This window comes from Grammomys surdaster, unplaced genomic scaffold, assembly GCF_004785775.1.
Source record: "Grammomys surdaster isolate TR1022 unplaced genomic scaffold, NIH_TR_1.0 184, whole genome shotgun sequence".
Classification (NCBI taxonomy): Eukaryota; Metazoa; Chordata; class Mammalia; order Rodentia; family Muridae; genus Grammomys; species Grammomys surdaster.
Window position 1 is genome coordinate 6,300,954 of NW_021604629.1, and position 14,589 is coordinate 6,315,542.

The 14,589-nt window shown below is 48.4% G+C and overlaps 1 protein-coding gene across 4 annotated transcripts in view; it reads left to right on the forward strand.

Annotated features, from left to right (window-relative positions):
• Positions 1-14,589, forward strand: part of Arntl (aryl hydrocarbon receptor nuclear translocator like) — a 72,799-nt gene that overhangs the window by 23,056 nt on the left and 35,154 nt on the right. For all 4 annotated transcript variants that reach the window (XM_028767984.1, XM_028767987.1, XM_028767985.1 and 1 more), the window contains exon 2: positions 13,285-13,412. The gene's annotated coding sequence lies outside the window, so the exon portion shown is untranslated. The remainder of the gene's footprint in view (positions 1-13,284; positions 13,413-14,589) is intronic.

The following is a 14,589-nucleotide window of genomic DNA, read 5'->3' on the forward strand; positions in this document are numbered from 1 at the left end:
TGCCACCACCACCACTACCACCCCTGCCCCATTTTTATTGCTTTTTAGATAGAGTCTCTCTATGTTGCCCTGGCTATCCTGGAGATCACTGTGTAAATCAGGCTGAGCACAAACTCACAGAGATCCACCTACCTCTGCTTCCGGGTGCTGGCATTAAAGGTGTGTGCCACCACACCTAGCTTGGGATAACACTTTTTAAAGGTTGGCACATGTAGTGTCAACTTTCTTTCCAGCTGTCCACACCAATTTACACTCTGTCTGATGGTGGATTGAGTTTCTTTTCAAAACAATATTTATTTTTATATTGTATGTCCCGTTTCCATGTGGTGCCTGGCCATGGACGCTGAAGAGGGTTTACATCCCTTGGAATGAGAGTTATAGACAGTTGTGAGCTGCAGGGAACTGAAGCCATGTGCGCTGCCAGAGCAGCGCCCGCTCATGACTGCCGAGCCAGCCCTTTAGGATGTAGCCTTTGCTAATAAAAGCAGAGAAAGCGGCCTGGTGGTGGTGGCACACGCCTTTAATCCCAGCACTTGGGAGGCAGAGGCAAGCAGATTTCTGAGTTAGGGGCCAGCCTGATCTACAAAGTGAGTTCTGGGACAGCGGCCAGGACTACACAGAGAAACCTTGTCTTGAAAAACAAAGACAAAACAAACAAACAGAAAGCAGAGACCTTTCCCTCATTTTGACCTGAGGAGGTTGGAGGTGTTTTCCTGTTTTTTTTTTCTTTGCATTTTATCATCTGCAATTTCCTGTTTGGATTCTTTGCTTGTTTTCCCATCAGAGTTTTCGCCTTTTTTTTTTTTTTTTTTTTTTTATTTTTTTGGGAAAATTAGTTTTTTTTTTTTTTTTCCTTTCACATTCATAGCAAAGAGCACAGAAGGTCCCTCAGGCCTGCCCCCCCCCCCACACACACACCTCCACCCACCCTAGGTGAGCAGGGGAGGGTGGCAGGCAGTTACTGAAAAGCCCAAAGTTGTGATCCTGTGTTCAGCATTCTCAGAAAAATACTCTGGAACTGCATACAACCCAGACAGAGCCTTAGACCCAGAATATTCTTCTGCGAGTGACCAACTCTCAGAAAAAAAGAAACTAAGTTGCAAGAGCTGTTTTTGTGTCGTCCCCCTTCCCCCCATTTCTTTCAAAGGAAAGAAACAAGTGAAAGAGAGCAGGCTGCTTGTGTTTCCTTTGAGAAGAACTCAGCGGGGTCAGGATTCATTCAGACCTACCTGTTGGTAGAGGAGACCCCTGGAGTCTTGGTTAGATTAAGTGGTCACGGGCACGTTGTGCTCACAGAGCTGGCAAGAGGCCAAGCGCATGTTGGAAAGTTCCATTCATGTAGAAGTGGAAAGCTAATCTGGTTAACCTTTGGTTAACTCTGTTTCTTCAGACCCGTCTGCTCCTTCTCCAGTGCCTGGTTAATTCCAGGGTTTGGCAGCCTGGCAGCAGAGGGTGGGGGTGAGCCTGCCCCGCCCTCTTCTACCACTTGGGACAGAACTTGGATTTGCTGAGTCACCGAAGCAGCAAAGCCTGTGTGGTCCTGGCTGTGCTGCTGGACATGTCTGGGCTACTGCTCCTGGTTGGTCCCTTTTTGTGCAGGTTGCACAACAGAGAGGTTGTTATCCCTCTGTCACAGTGCTGTTTTTCTATGCTGTTGATAAGTAGTACCACTCCCAGATCATCTAAGAGCCCAATGAGGTGCCAGGGCTGGCCATGGCCTAGGTAGCTGCTTGCTGTTCCTCATGGGAGGTAGTGGCCATTCAGAATGGCGGGAGACCTGTGTCTTGTATTTCATCGCCACACAGCACTGTGCACTCTTGGTACAGCTCAGACACATAGGTTTCTAACACAGCTTAAACCAGCGGCCCCAATCCTGCATTAAAGAAGACCAGTTCTCTCTTCCTCCAGCCTTCATGTGGGTGTGTTCCTGGCAAATTGATTTCAGGATGGATTTTCTCCCCAGGATCCCCCTTGGCTGGAGGCCTCAGTACAGGTCGAAGACCGGGTGTTTCCCTGTCCCACATCTAGGCATCCAGGAAATAATATTCCTCGTTTCTCCAGAATGCTCACAGAACGGAAGTCACCAGCCCACCATGTACTCAGCCCCTGGTCCTGGAACTACCCAAAACCTATCATTAGCTCCATCATGGAAATGCACATAAGACCAGCCTCTCTCCTGCCCCCACCTTACTACCTCTTCCTCAAACTCACCACCCTGTTATACCTTAGCACCCCCAAACAAAAACAAACAAACAAAGAAGGCCCTTTTTCATTCACTGCTACAACCTGACTTAAAATTTTAAGTGGGGTTGCCGGACGTGGTGATGCAGATCTGTGATCCCAGCATTTGGGAGATGAGGCAGGAGAATTACCACAAATTTGAGCCAGCCTGAGCTATAGAGTAACTTCTAGGCCAGACTATAAGGTGTAGAATGAGACCTTGTCAAAACAAACCCCAACCCGGCCCCCAAACCTAAGTGGAACTACATGCTTCTCAGAGTCAACCTTGGCTGTCCGCTCTCACCCTGATGATGTCCTAGCATTTGTGTGTGTCCCTTGGGCTGCTGTTCTTTCTCTATAACGTCCTAGCCATCCCTCTCACCTCCATCTGCCTTGCCTCCCCAGGGTGTCTTGCCCTTCTCCCCTTATGCCTGCCCTCACCCCCAGCACATTCACCACAGCCCAACATCCAATATAATTTAATTGCTTACTTCCTTTGCCTGCTGTCCTGGCCAGCGTGCGTACCAAACGAGGACAAGGGGTGGTGTCCCCGCTCTATACCAGCACCACTGTGAAGGACAGTTCCTGACACTTGGATGCTTTCAGCAAATATTTGTTGAGAGTTGAATGACTGATTGTGGCCCAGCCTGCTAATACTGTCTTCACTGTTACAGAGTTACCCCAAAGTGAAGTTTGGTGGTCACATGCAGTATATATGGGGAAACGTGCTTCCTTTAACAAACCTGTCACCACAGAAATCACCTGATGCTCGGCAGTGTATAGAGGAGGTTGCTGGAAGGTTTCAGGGGTTCTTGGATGGGACATGAGGTACCTTGTACTTCCTGAGCATGGGGTTGCTGCATCACCCAGAGGCCCCTCCTACTATGGAGGTCCAGCCCACCACATAGCAGCCATTGGTCTCCTGGACTCACCTTCCTCCTCCCGGCCCCCCCCCCCCCCTCCCTCCCTCCCCCCCTCCCTCCCTCCCTCCTTCCTCCCTTCCTTCCTTTCTGTTGAGTCCTCTTCTTTAGGGAGCCACTGCTCTTGCTGTCTCTAGCTTCTCTCCTTGAGCAACTACAGAATTCTGTTAGCCGCCACCCACTGATAAGCTTCCTGATTTATCTGGTCCCGGCTTGCCTTCAGGGCCTCCTGTCAGTGCTTCAGACAAACTCAGGGAAGTTTGAAAAGTCAGCTTATGTTTCCAGGTGTGCCCGATGTTTGGAATACTGTTGTAAAGACCTGACCTGCTCCAGGTTTCTGTTTCCAGCCTTCCCACAGTTCCTCCACCTGCTCCTGCCTGGTTTCTTTGACATCATTGTCCCTAATCTCTTCTGTTTTAAGAACCACATGTCCCCTGTCTTTCCATTCTCACCTCTGAGCCTCTTCCTGAAGTCTGGAGTGTAGGTCTGCATTATGGCTAGTGTCCCCAGCCTCTGTGCTCCTGTTGACTCAGCCCCAGCTCTCCCCCTTCTGCTGAAGTAGCTAGATGTGCCCAGTGCTCTTCTTCTGTTAAGCCCAGCCAGCCACAGAGGGGGAGCAACCCAGAGGAGGAACCACACCCCTAGTGACTACTCAGCCCTCAAGTGACAGAAGTGAGATATTTATATTTATTTTTGAGACAGGTCTTCTCTGTGTAGCCCTGGCTGACCTGGACTCTCTCTGCCCTCGAACTTAGAGATCTTCTAGCCTCTGCCTCCTGATTGCTGGGATTAAAGATATGTGCCACCATGCTTGACAGTCAGACGTGAGGTTTGATGCAGGAGGCCCATACTGCCCACTGTCCTGTGTTTCCTGTCCCCACCCACTCAGCATCCTGTGACCCTGTACCTTTCCCTTCCTACAGTGGTCTAGTTCAGAAGGGGTCCACAGCTTCCTGTTCTCCTACTTGCTGAAGAGTTAGAAGAGGGGCCAGCCCTGGATGCATGCCTGTGTCCTGGTGTCCCAGGGGGCTTTCTGCTTTGCAGTCCTCCCCAAGCCCCTTCTCATTCTGTCCTCAGAAACCCCTTACATACTTTGTGTGTGGTGGAAAGCAGCAGGATGTGTCAGGGAAGCCTGTTCTGCTGAGTATCCCTCCAATGTGGTCCTCACAGGAGGCATGTGCCTTGTCTAAGTCTCAGTGTTCGATAGACGCATCCCTGCCCACCTGCAGTCAGCAGCCACTGGTTTAAGACACAGAGGGCCTCAGGCTTGTCCACCTGCTCTCCCTCATGCTAGCATCTCTCCTTTGCAACCCAATAACAACAGTGCATTCTTTTGTTTCCTTAGAACAAGATGCAGATGTTTTCCAGAATTTTCTTCAACCTCAGGCAGTAAGTTTTTTGGTGAAGAGTCTTTTTTTTTCTGGAGTCTTTAGAACCAGGCTCTCTTCCCTCTGCAGTGCTCAAAAACAAAGCATCAGACAGACTGCAATAGAAAGAAAGAAGGAGTCAGGTGACAGGTCTTCAGTCAACAGGCCTGGAACATGACTTGTGTATCCTCCATGGTACCCCGGGGGCTCCTTCCCTGTACCTCTTTTGAATGCAGAGGCATGGTGAGGCTGGGTTAGAGTAGCTTCTTCCCAGAAAGGAGGTGGCAGGGATGGAGTGTGAAGCTAACAGAGCACACATGGGCGCGTCCTCACACCAGGCTCTGGGATGTGGCGAACAGGCACTAAGGAGCTCCATTTTCTCATCTTCATGCCATTGTTATTGCATGGGAGCACAGACTGACTCTGGGGTCCAGGCTGGTAGAAAAGGCTGTGGGGCAGAGTCCTGTTTCCAGATGCTTAGGGAGTGGACTGAGTGTATGAATACCCAGAGGCCAAGGATCCTACCTGCCAGAGTGGGAGGCCAGGGACCTCTCAAGTGAATACACAGGACCAGAACTTCAGAGCCTGGGAGAAAACAGAGCAGAGTCACTAGGCTGACAAGTAGTATTCCCTGGGAGGGGCTCCAATCCAAGTAGTTTATAGAGCATTTTCTTTCAGTGTGTACTATCAAACCCTTGGCTGTTCAAAAAAACCAACCAACCAAACCAAACAAACAAACAACTTGGTTTGTGGGGCATTGGGTGCTGACTTTAATCCCAGCACTCAGGAAGCAGAGGCAGGCAGATCTTTCTGAGTTGATGCCAACCTGGACTACAAATTGAGTCCAGGATAGCCAGGGTTCTGTGACACAGATTTTGAGAAACCCTGTCTCAAAAACAGCAGCAACAACAATAAAACCAAAAACAAAACAGTTTGTGGATGCATATATCTGGACTAGTAGAAACTCCACTATCCCTGGACTTCACACTCTGGAGGGTAACATCTTCAAGAAGGGGTGCCTTAAGGAAGGGGTACAAGTCCAAGAATCCCATCAACGTCCCACAGAATAGATGCTCTGTGGCAGACCTTTCAGCAGGGCTGTTTTGGAGAAGTTTGTGTACACTTTCATTTGAAAAGTGTGTGCGTGTGTGTGTGCTTAATGATGTGTGTGTGTGTGTGCGCGCGCATGTGTGTTCGTGTGATGTGTATGTGGAAGTAAGAGATTGGAATTTAGATATCTTCCTTGATTGCTTTTCTCCTTAATTTTTGAGGCAGGATCTCTTCATCAGCCTGGAGTTCACTGACTGGCTAGACTGACTGGTCAGTAAGCTTCCTGGGTTTGCCTGTCCTCACTCACCCCTCACTACCACTGTGTGTACCTTTGACCCTCTCACAATCCCCTAGCAGCTGTGTGACTACGCTTGACCTTTTACACGGGTGCTGGAGATCCAGACTCAGGCCCTTGAGCTTGTGCAGTGTACCCTTGCCTGACTGAGCATCTCTGCACCCGACTCGTGTTTTCTTGTTTGATACCCAGTTCGTCCATATGGCAAACAGGACTGACTATCCTGTAAAACCTCAGACTTTGTCAAGTTACTCCTTCCGACTTCGTTCCCTCTGTAACATGGGGACAGAACATTAGCTTTCGTGATGTCTATAGCCGAAATAATAAATAGCTCACACAAAGGGCTTGTTACCTGGCAGGTGCCATGCTAAGCACTTTATACAGCTCACTGAAGAGGCAGGGACTGCCGGCATGCAGGCCAAGAGACCTTGGGACACAAAAGTCAGGCCCTGGGCCCAGTGTTACGTTGCTGGTGTGTGTTGGACCCATGGCTCAAATACCTGACGGGCTTGCGTTTTGAAACCTGGCTACCATCTCCCATCTGAAGGTGTACTTTAAGTCCTGAATTTTGTAGAGCCCCTAAAACAAGAAGGTAGTGCTCTTCTGGATGGTTTCTGAATACTTTAAGGGGAACTGGTGTTCCTAAGACTCAGGTCACTGTGGCCCCTTTTCTCATGACTGGGAAATGACTAACTCTGTGGCTTCTTGTCCACTCAGTTATTCGTGGGCCATTCTGCCTGCTCCACCTTCATCCTTGAGTTTGGGCAGCTGCTCGGCTCTCTGTGGGGTCCAGGTAGCTCCTCACACTCATGCCACTGGAAGGCTGTATGTCCAAGCCAAGACCAGGAGTTCTTTCCAAATGCTTGGTGGTGGGATGGAATGGGGTAGGGTGGGGCAGGGTGGGGTGGGGGCTAGGGGGTGAGATGGGGTATGGTGGGGTGGGGTGGTTGTTGGGGGGGTTGTGGGGGCAGGAAAACCGTAGCTTACTCTTATTTTTCTCATCAGGGAGAGTAAGGCAAAGGTTACAGGTACATGCGTTGGAGCATGCCTTGCAGGAAATTATAAACCAGACTGTTCTGTGAGGCCAGTCTAGCCTGTGGCTTCTCCCTAGAGCCCTGGCATTCTGGATTAGCCCTCAGCACCATCCAAAAGTGGAAATCTGTGAACTTTCCTCCTTCCGATGCATCAGAGGGCTTTTTAACAAAGGGAGGCCTTGTCTTTCTTCACACAGAACCCTGTATTCACAAGTCCAGCCCCATAGCTCCAAGTATGATCTCATTTATGTTTAACCTCGGGGTTTCTGAGCACTTTGTGCTACTGGTGGGATTGGCCATACAAGTGCCAGAAATGATTTGTCCCCAGGACCGGCAAAGCCAGTGCTTTTCAGAGTAAAATACTCTGTACTCCTTAACATCCATCCAGTCAACACCTGTAACACCTGCTCCTAGGCTCCACCCCTTCACCTTCAATAACCCACCACACCCACACACACCAGTAAGCTAATATTTTCTCCTCCATTCTGCTCATGAGGAATCAAGACACTTGACTGCCACCTGCTGGAACTTTGTTGTAATAGCACCTAAGTGCCCCAGCCCCTCCTGGAGTTGGGTAGTGTGCTGCTAAGCACCTGCCACCTGTTGCATTGGCTTGCTGTTGTGCATTTATTTATCTGTCGTTCCAGCTACACAGAAAGAGTCTTGAATGTAATGACTTTGGATTTTCACTGTGTCTGTATTGACCTGGCTTCCGCCAGAGGTGACAGATAGCTTGTTGAGTAACTCTAGTAGAAATGTCGGTTATCTTAGGTTCAGGGGGTTGGCTTTAATTGGTGAATGTTCTCTAAACTTAGAGGTTGCCAAGCAAGGTTTCTGAATTCTTCAGAGCCTGTCAGTGTCAGGGGCTATGGAGCGGGGCACACGATGAGGGACTGGCAGAGGGGATAGGGCCCCAACAGCCTCTGGCCTCTGTTCAAAGTCCTCATCCTCTGAACACATCAGAACAACTGAGCAAGTACCAAGGCAGACAGACCTCATGAAGTAGAGTAGGCTCTCCAGCTAGGGAGGGAAGATCGCCCTCTGGAACACATTATCTCTGGGGTAGGCTCCCTGTAAGTATAAGCATGCAGAGGTAACAGTGCAAACGACGCCCTCCTCAGGAGCTCTGGGCTGTGTGGACAGGGTAGTCATGGCTCTTGTCCTACCCTGATATTAGACCACATCATCAAAGGTTGCTTCATACATCTCTTAGAAGAGCTCCATCTAGCAGTCACTCTGTGGGTGACACTGAAAGAAAAGAGGAAGTTGGGCCTTCCTTCACTGGGCTCTATTTAAAGAGAGATGCCTCTTTTACAAAGCCTGTTTCCTCAGAAGCACTGGGGATCCTACATTACTCCAGCCTGGTCTCAGAAGACACTCTTCTGTGCTTGGGCTTGTCCTGATGAGCTAGTTCATAGACTGCTGGTGTTATCTACTGAAGGCTGTTTCCCTCTTTGCCCTGGTGTAACCTTCCTCCATCCCTTCCCCAGGACTGCTTGTTCCTGTGTTTGCTTTGTCTTTGAATTTTGCTTTTGGGGATGGATTTTAGCAGAAGGATCAGCAAGCATTAAAGCTGGATGCCTACCCTGGCTTTCAGTCCCCACTTTCTGCTATACATACTGAACAAGGTAACTCTGCTTATCAGTTCTTTATTCCTTCTTTGGAGAGTTGAGTCATGACCACAGTGAATGAGTTAGTTGTTGTAAAGGTCAGTCTTGTCCAGGTCCAGCTGCCCTGTGGCTACATGCAACTGCACTTACAATGGGACCAACTCTTACGGACTTTCTGGGACAGAAGGGTCTGCTGGGAGGCAGGCCTTTCAGCACTCAGATGGAGAGTTCCAAGGCAGACGGATAGATCAATCATTCTAGTTAGCTCTCCACCTTCTCTCTCCATACACTGCCTGCCCCCATCCCCTGTTGCCTCCTGTTGCTATGGCAGGTGTCCTGGTGGGCTGCAGCTTTGACCACTCTTGCTGCTGCTTCTGGTGCTATTGACTGCTGAGATTGAGGCCCTGCCTTGTTTGCGGCTGTCAGTGCAGTCAGCTTCCGTGCTGCATTTGCAGATTGGCCTGTTGACTACTCAGCTCTGTGACTTTTACTCACCTGCCAGATAGGCCACTCCACTGCTCTTTGGTTTGGTGTGCCAGCTTCCATTCTGCTGCCTTAGGTGTTGCCACTGCTCTACTATCCCTGCTGATGCTCATGGTACCAACTCGGTCATTCTAGGAGGAGAGACAATGTAGGATGCATGGTGGGGTGTCTCCTAGCTTGCTCACAAGTAAGTCAGACTTTATGTGGCTGGAGAAGGGTGTTTGTACCAATCACAGTAAACTCTACATTCCCGGGAAAGCTCCTGTTTGCACCCATCACAATGCTGTACTCGGCTTGGCCACCATGGAAGTGCTCCTACATAGGTTAGACAGAAATGGGTGTAGGGTCTAGAGTTCACTGAGGCTTGTATGTTTGTAACTGTCCTGGCTGGAGCTGTGCCTTCAGAATGCAGAGCAATTAACCGAGACCATCATGCAGTTTCCTCAAAGCATCCAGGGAGTGTTCCAAAGTGCCACTGCTGGCGTATAGCCATCCAGCCTGCTGTTCGGCCATATTTGCTGCCCATTTGCTCAGAGTAGCCAGGGAACTTCTAAAAGCTGTCAATTAGGGAGCTTTGCCCAGTGCCCCAAATTCTTTGCTTATTTACAGGAAAATGAACCCCAGGAGTGCTGACAGGAAGATTTTATCACTAACACAAGTAGTTAGTGTTCCCTCACTCCCACCACCCAGTGCTTGGACATGCTAGGCAAGCACTATACTACTGAACTGTCACTCCATCCCCATAACTAGTGACTTTTAAAAGCGATTTAATCCCAGAGAGGGGGTGTGAGAGAGAGAGGTGAGAGAGAGAGAGAGAATGAGAGAGAGAGAGAGAGAGAGAGGTGAGATATCTTCTTCTGTCTCTTTAGCATGAGGCAGATAATGTTGGAACATAAATCCTGTCTGCAGGTGGTCGTCTGCGGTCCTGGGGCAAGAATGGAAACAAAGGAACATGGACCTGAGGTCTGGATTGAGGGCTTCGATGTGGGTGCCTCTCCTGCAGATGGTAGAATGGCAGTTGGAGTTTAGCCTTGTCTTGTCCTGCTCAGAGAAGCACTGTGTCCCCTTTGGGTACCCACTAGTGGCTAACACTCCTGCCTTGCCCTTCTCGGCTGCTGTAACCATTCTACCAGGGCAGCCTAGGCTGTGACAATTCCTTCCACCTTCTGCTTCCCCAGATGGAGCTTGGGGGTCCCTGTGCTCTGAGGGAAGGAGCAGGAGAGACCTGGTGTTCTTTCCAGGCATACAGCAGGGGATTTCCTCATATCTGCTTCCTCTGGCTCTTCGGTGAGACCTTCTCTCTACCTTTAGGACTTTCTACTCAGAAATGGGTATACATATGGTCCTGGACTGCAAGACACAGGTCAGGCTCCAAGAGTGATCTTCATGTGCCATTTCCATGCTTGTACCTTTGAGTCCTCTGCCAGCAAAGATCCCTTTCATAGGTACCTAGGGACTCTTGGGACTCCCCTCTCTGCCTTGCCTTTAGCCCCTTACAGAAGAAAGTAACACAGAAAGCTGGGACTTTAGTCTTGTTGTTGTTTTCCCACCAGTCACTTTCAATTGTTGTTCTTCTATCTAAGAACACCTTCTAGGAAAGAAAAGTCTTCCAAAAATAATGTTGTCACACCTGCCCCAGCCTCTTCACCTCGTCTAACTTGTAAGAAACACCTTCCCAGTTTTGTGTTATGTAGATAACAGTAACATCTAAGTTAGCAGTTATTATTTATAATTTCTATAAAGTAAAATTTAATATTACAAAAGTCCATCAACATGAGATGTTTCTTGTGGATCAAGGATCTGTAAATCTAGTGAAGCCTTGTTGATCAGGGACAGAAGGGAGAAAGGCCCTGGGCTTGTCTGGTCATGGGCCACTAACAGTAAGGAATGGGACAGTTACAACTGCTCATAATTGAGGCACCGTCTGCAGGGTTCTAGTGGAACAGAGAAGATAGATAGCTGAAATAGCATGAAGACCTTACTAGGGAACAGACTGGGTTCCATATTAGGGAGCCTCCTCAGGACCCAGCTCCTGGATTCCCTGATGATTCCTCTTGGCCTTGGCCCTGGGTAGTGTGTGGCAGGGATGGGCTGGCACTGAGTGAGGCCCAGCACATCCTGCTAGAGAGTTTGGAATTTTTCTGGCTTAAGGAAAAATGAAGCTTTGCATGCAATAAGCAAGTTCTCTCACTGGCCATAGTGGGAGTGGGTGGATCTGGAGAGGATCTGACAGAGCCATTGGCAGGGCATTCTGGGAAATAGCAAGATCCATCCCTCAGAGGAGCTCTGGGGCTATGTGAGTGTGGAGGGGTAGGATATGTGTGGTAGGGGGAGGGAGAGACAAAGACAGAAAGGCAGACAGACACACACACACACTGAGAGAGAGAGAGAGAGAGAGAGAGAGAGAGAGAGAGAGAGAATGAGAGAATGAGAGAATGAGAGAATGAGAGAATGAGAACATGAACATTCAGACATTCAGGCCCAGAGTAGAGCAGGCCTTGCTGACTTGGGAGTTGAGAAGACAGTGTGCAGCTGTACAAAGACTCACGCTCCCGGAGCGGAAACGGCATATGTTAAGCCTGGAGACTGCATCACTACTTGTTTCTTTACTAACTGTGGTCTGGGGGCTATAGGAGCCAGATTTCCAGATAAAACATTTGCACGCGCCTGCCTAGAGCTAGCAGAGCTGAACCAGGAAGGATCCGAGCCAGGCGGCATGGATGAGTCGATGGAGAGGGAGGGAGTCATTCCAAGATCTTAGGACCATCAAGGCAGAGAGCATTTTCTGAAGACCGCAAGGGTCAGCCAGTGTAAAGGCAGATCTTTTGCTTCAGAAGATCAGGAGACCACTAGAAATTGCAGTCTCACTTGCTGCAGGCAGAGCGCATAGACAGATGTGGAAGGCCCCGTATTCCCCTCCACATTGGCTCTTCTCGAATACAGGACGCTGCCATGGAGATCAGAAGGGCTGAGTGCAGGGCCTGTGTCCTGGCTGAAGGAGGTGGTATTGTAGCCACCTGGCTGACAAGAACCGTTGTAGACGTTGTGTCTCTCTTAGCTTCGGGTATGTCTAGACATCTTGGTGCTCACATGGATTTTCTTTAAATGCCTGAACTGGTCTGAACTGGTCCTGCTGCCATTGATTTAAGCTAAATGGCTTCTTTCCTTTTCTGTTGCTCTGGTCCTCTGGGCTCTGGTGACTACTTTTCATTTGGATTGAGAGCTCAGCAACTTCTTAAAAACAATTTTTAGCTGGGCAGTGTTGCTGCACAACTTTAATCCCAGCACTTGGGAGGCAGAGGCAGGTGGATTTCTGAGTTTGAGGCCAGCCTGGTCTACAGAGTGAGTTCCAGGACAGTCAGGGCTATACAGAGAAACCCTGTCTCAAAAAACCAAAAAAAAAATTTTTTTTAAAGTGTGTATGTGTGTGTGTGTGTATGTGTGCTTGTGTGTTCATGAGCGTAGTGCCCACATAAGCCAGAGGAAGGTGTTGGATCCCTTGAAGTTGGAGTTACAGGTGGTTCTGAGCAATTTGACATGAGTGCCGAGGACTGAGCTCAAGTACTCTGGAAGAGCAGCAAGGTCTCAACTGTGGGGCTATATATCCAGCACTGTTGTTTGAGATGGTATTTCTCTGTAAGCCATTCTATTCTGTCTTTGAACTTCATGTGTAGCTGAGGATGACCTTGAACTTGTTACCTTCCTGCCTTTACCTCCTGAGATTACAGCCAAAAGCCACCACTCCCAGTTTAGAACTGAACAATATTGTCAGTTGCTTCTGGTAGCCCAGCACTCTCAGTGTGGCTTTGGCTAGTTAGTTATTCACCCTTTTAGGTGCTTGGATCTTCCCTTTGAAAAATGCATACAGCAGTGTATCTGCCTCCTAGAGTGATGATTGAGTTTAGTTTAAATACATTAACCCATGTAAGTCAGTAAGTGTCTGATGTAAAATAACAACTGGCTATTCACAGTCATTATGTAACCCGGGAAAAGAAGTAATAAAACACGCCTAGCTTTCCTAAGGACGTGTCCAAGAATTTCTACTTAGAAGGCATGGTTTTCACAGAAAGCGTCTGCCAGAGCCCTTCCTGCTTTTGCAGCTCAGATGTCACAGGGATATAAAAAAAAAAGGCCAGTGTTGAGCCATTGAGTGTGGTGATAGATGGATATATCAGTAGATGGGCTGGGAGCCTGTCTGGCATGAGTCAGGGCTAGCTCCATCACCTTCCTTAGCTCAGAAGAGACCCCCAGATTGATTTATTCCTGTGTGACCCTCAGGCTTTTGTTTCTTGGTCTCTACTGTAGGATTTTGGAAGAAGCTGACTGCCTGGAAGAAAGTTACAAAACATGAAAGTCGCTTTGAGGTGACCGGCAAGGACAGTGGCCCCTTGTACCTCCCATGCTGGATCGAAGCTTGAGAACTGTGACTTCAGGTGATAAATAAGTCCCTTCACCCCAAGCCCCTGACAGCTGATGGTTGTTGGGGGCCTTCAGATGTTGGGATGTTAAAAAAAAATGAGTGGCAGACACTGGTGGCACCCCAGGTCTGACATGTGCAAAGGGCTAAGCATCTCTAAACCACCAAGGCATGGAGGACAGGGGTTGTATTCAGGCCTTTTCCTGCTTCTCTGAAGGTTGGCGTGAATGTCAACAGTGGCCACCCACCATGACTTTTATAAACTGTTCCCTGGAGAAGAAGCCAGGATAGCTAAGACAGTTCTGAAAATTGAGAGTAATGAAGGGAATTAGTTTGTCCTGCCATACATTAAGGTGTGTACTGAAGCCTCCTTGTAAAAAGTGTGACAGTAGAATTGAAAGAACCAGATTAGGGGACAAAATAGGACAAGCGAATGTGGAGAGTCTGCAGAGGTGCCACATTAGGTGTTTGGAAACAGGAAGCATGGCCCAAGAAGAAGTTTTGAGACAGTAATGCAGAAATGTGTAACCATAAATGATGTATTAGAACAATTGCCAGAAGGATTAGATTTATAAGTAAAAAATGTAGAGGCTAGAGAGATGGCTCAGTTAGTGACCTGCTTGTCAGACAAGCATGACAGTTTGATCTCAGGATCCATGTAAAAAATTTAGTATAGAGGCTATAGAAATGAATCAGAAATTAAGAACATATACTACTCTTGTATAAGACCTGAGTTAGATTCCCAGAACCTTCATTAGGTTGCTCACAACCATCTCTAACTCTAGTTTATGGAGATTCAATACATCTGGCCTCTGTGGGTTCCTGTACTCTGTACACAGACATACACATGCATATAATTAAAAATGTTAAAAAGCAGGTGTGGAGCAATGCAGTGGTTAAGAACACTGGCTTCAATTCCTACCCCCAACTATGGCAGCCCACAACATGTGTAACTCCAGTTCAAGGGGATCCAGTGCTTTCATCTGACTTCCAAGGGTATCAGCCACATGTGGTGCATGTACATACATACATACATACATACATACATACATACATACAGGCAAAAGCATCCATATACATAAAGATAAATAAGTCTTTAAAAATGTAAAAGTACAGCTGAGTACAGAGACATGCATCTGTAGCCCAGTGCTGGGGAAGTGGACACACTGTAGCCCGGTGCTGGGGAAGTGGAC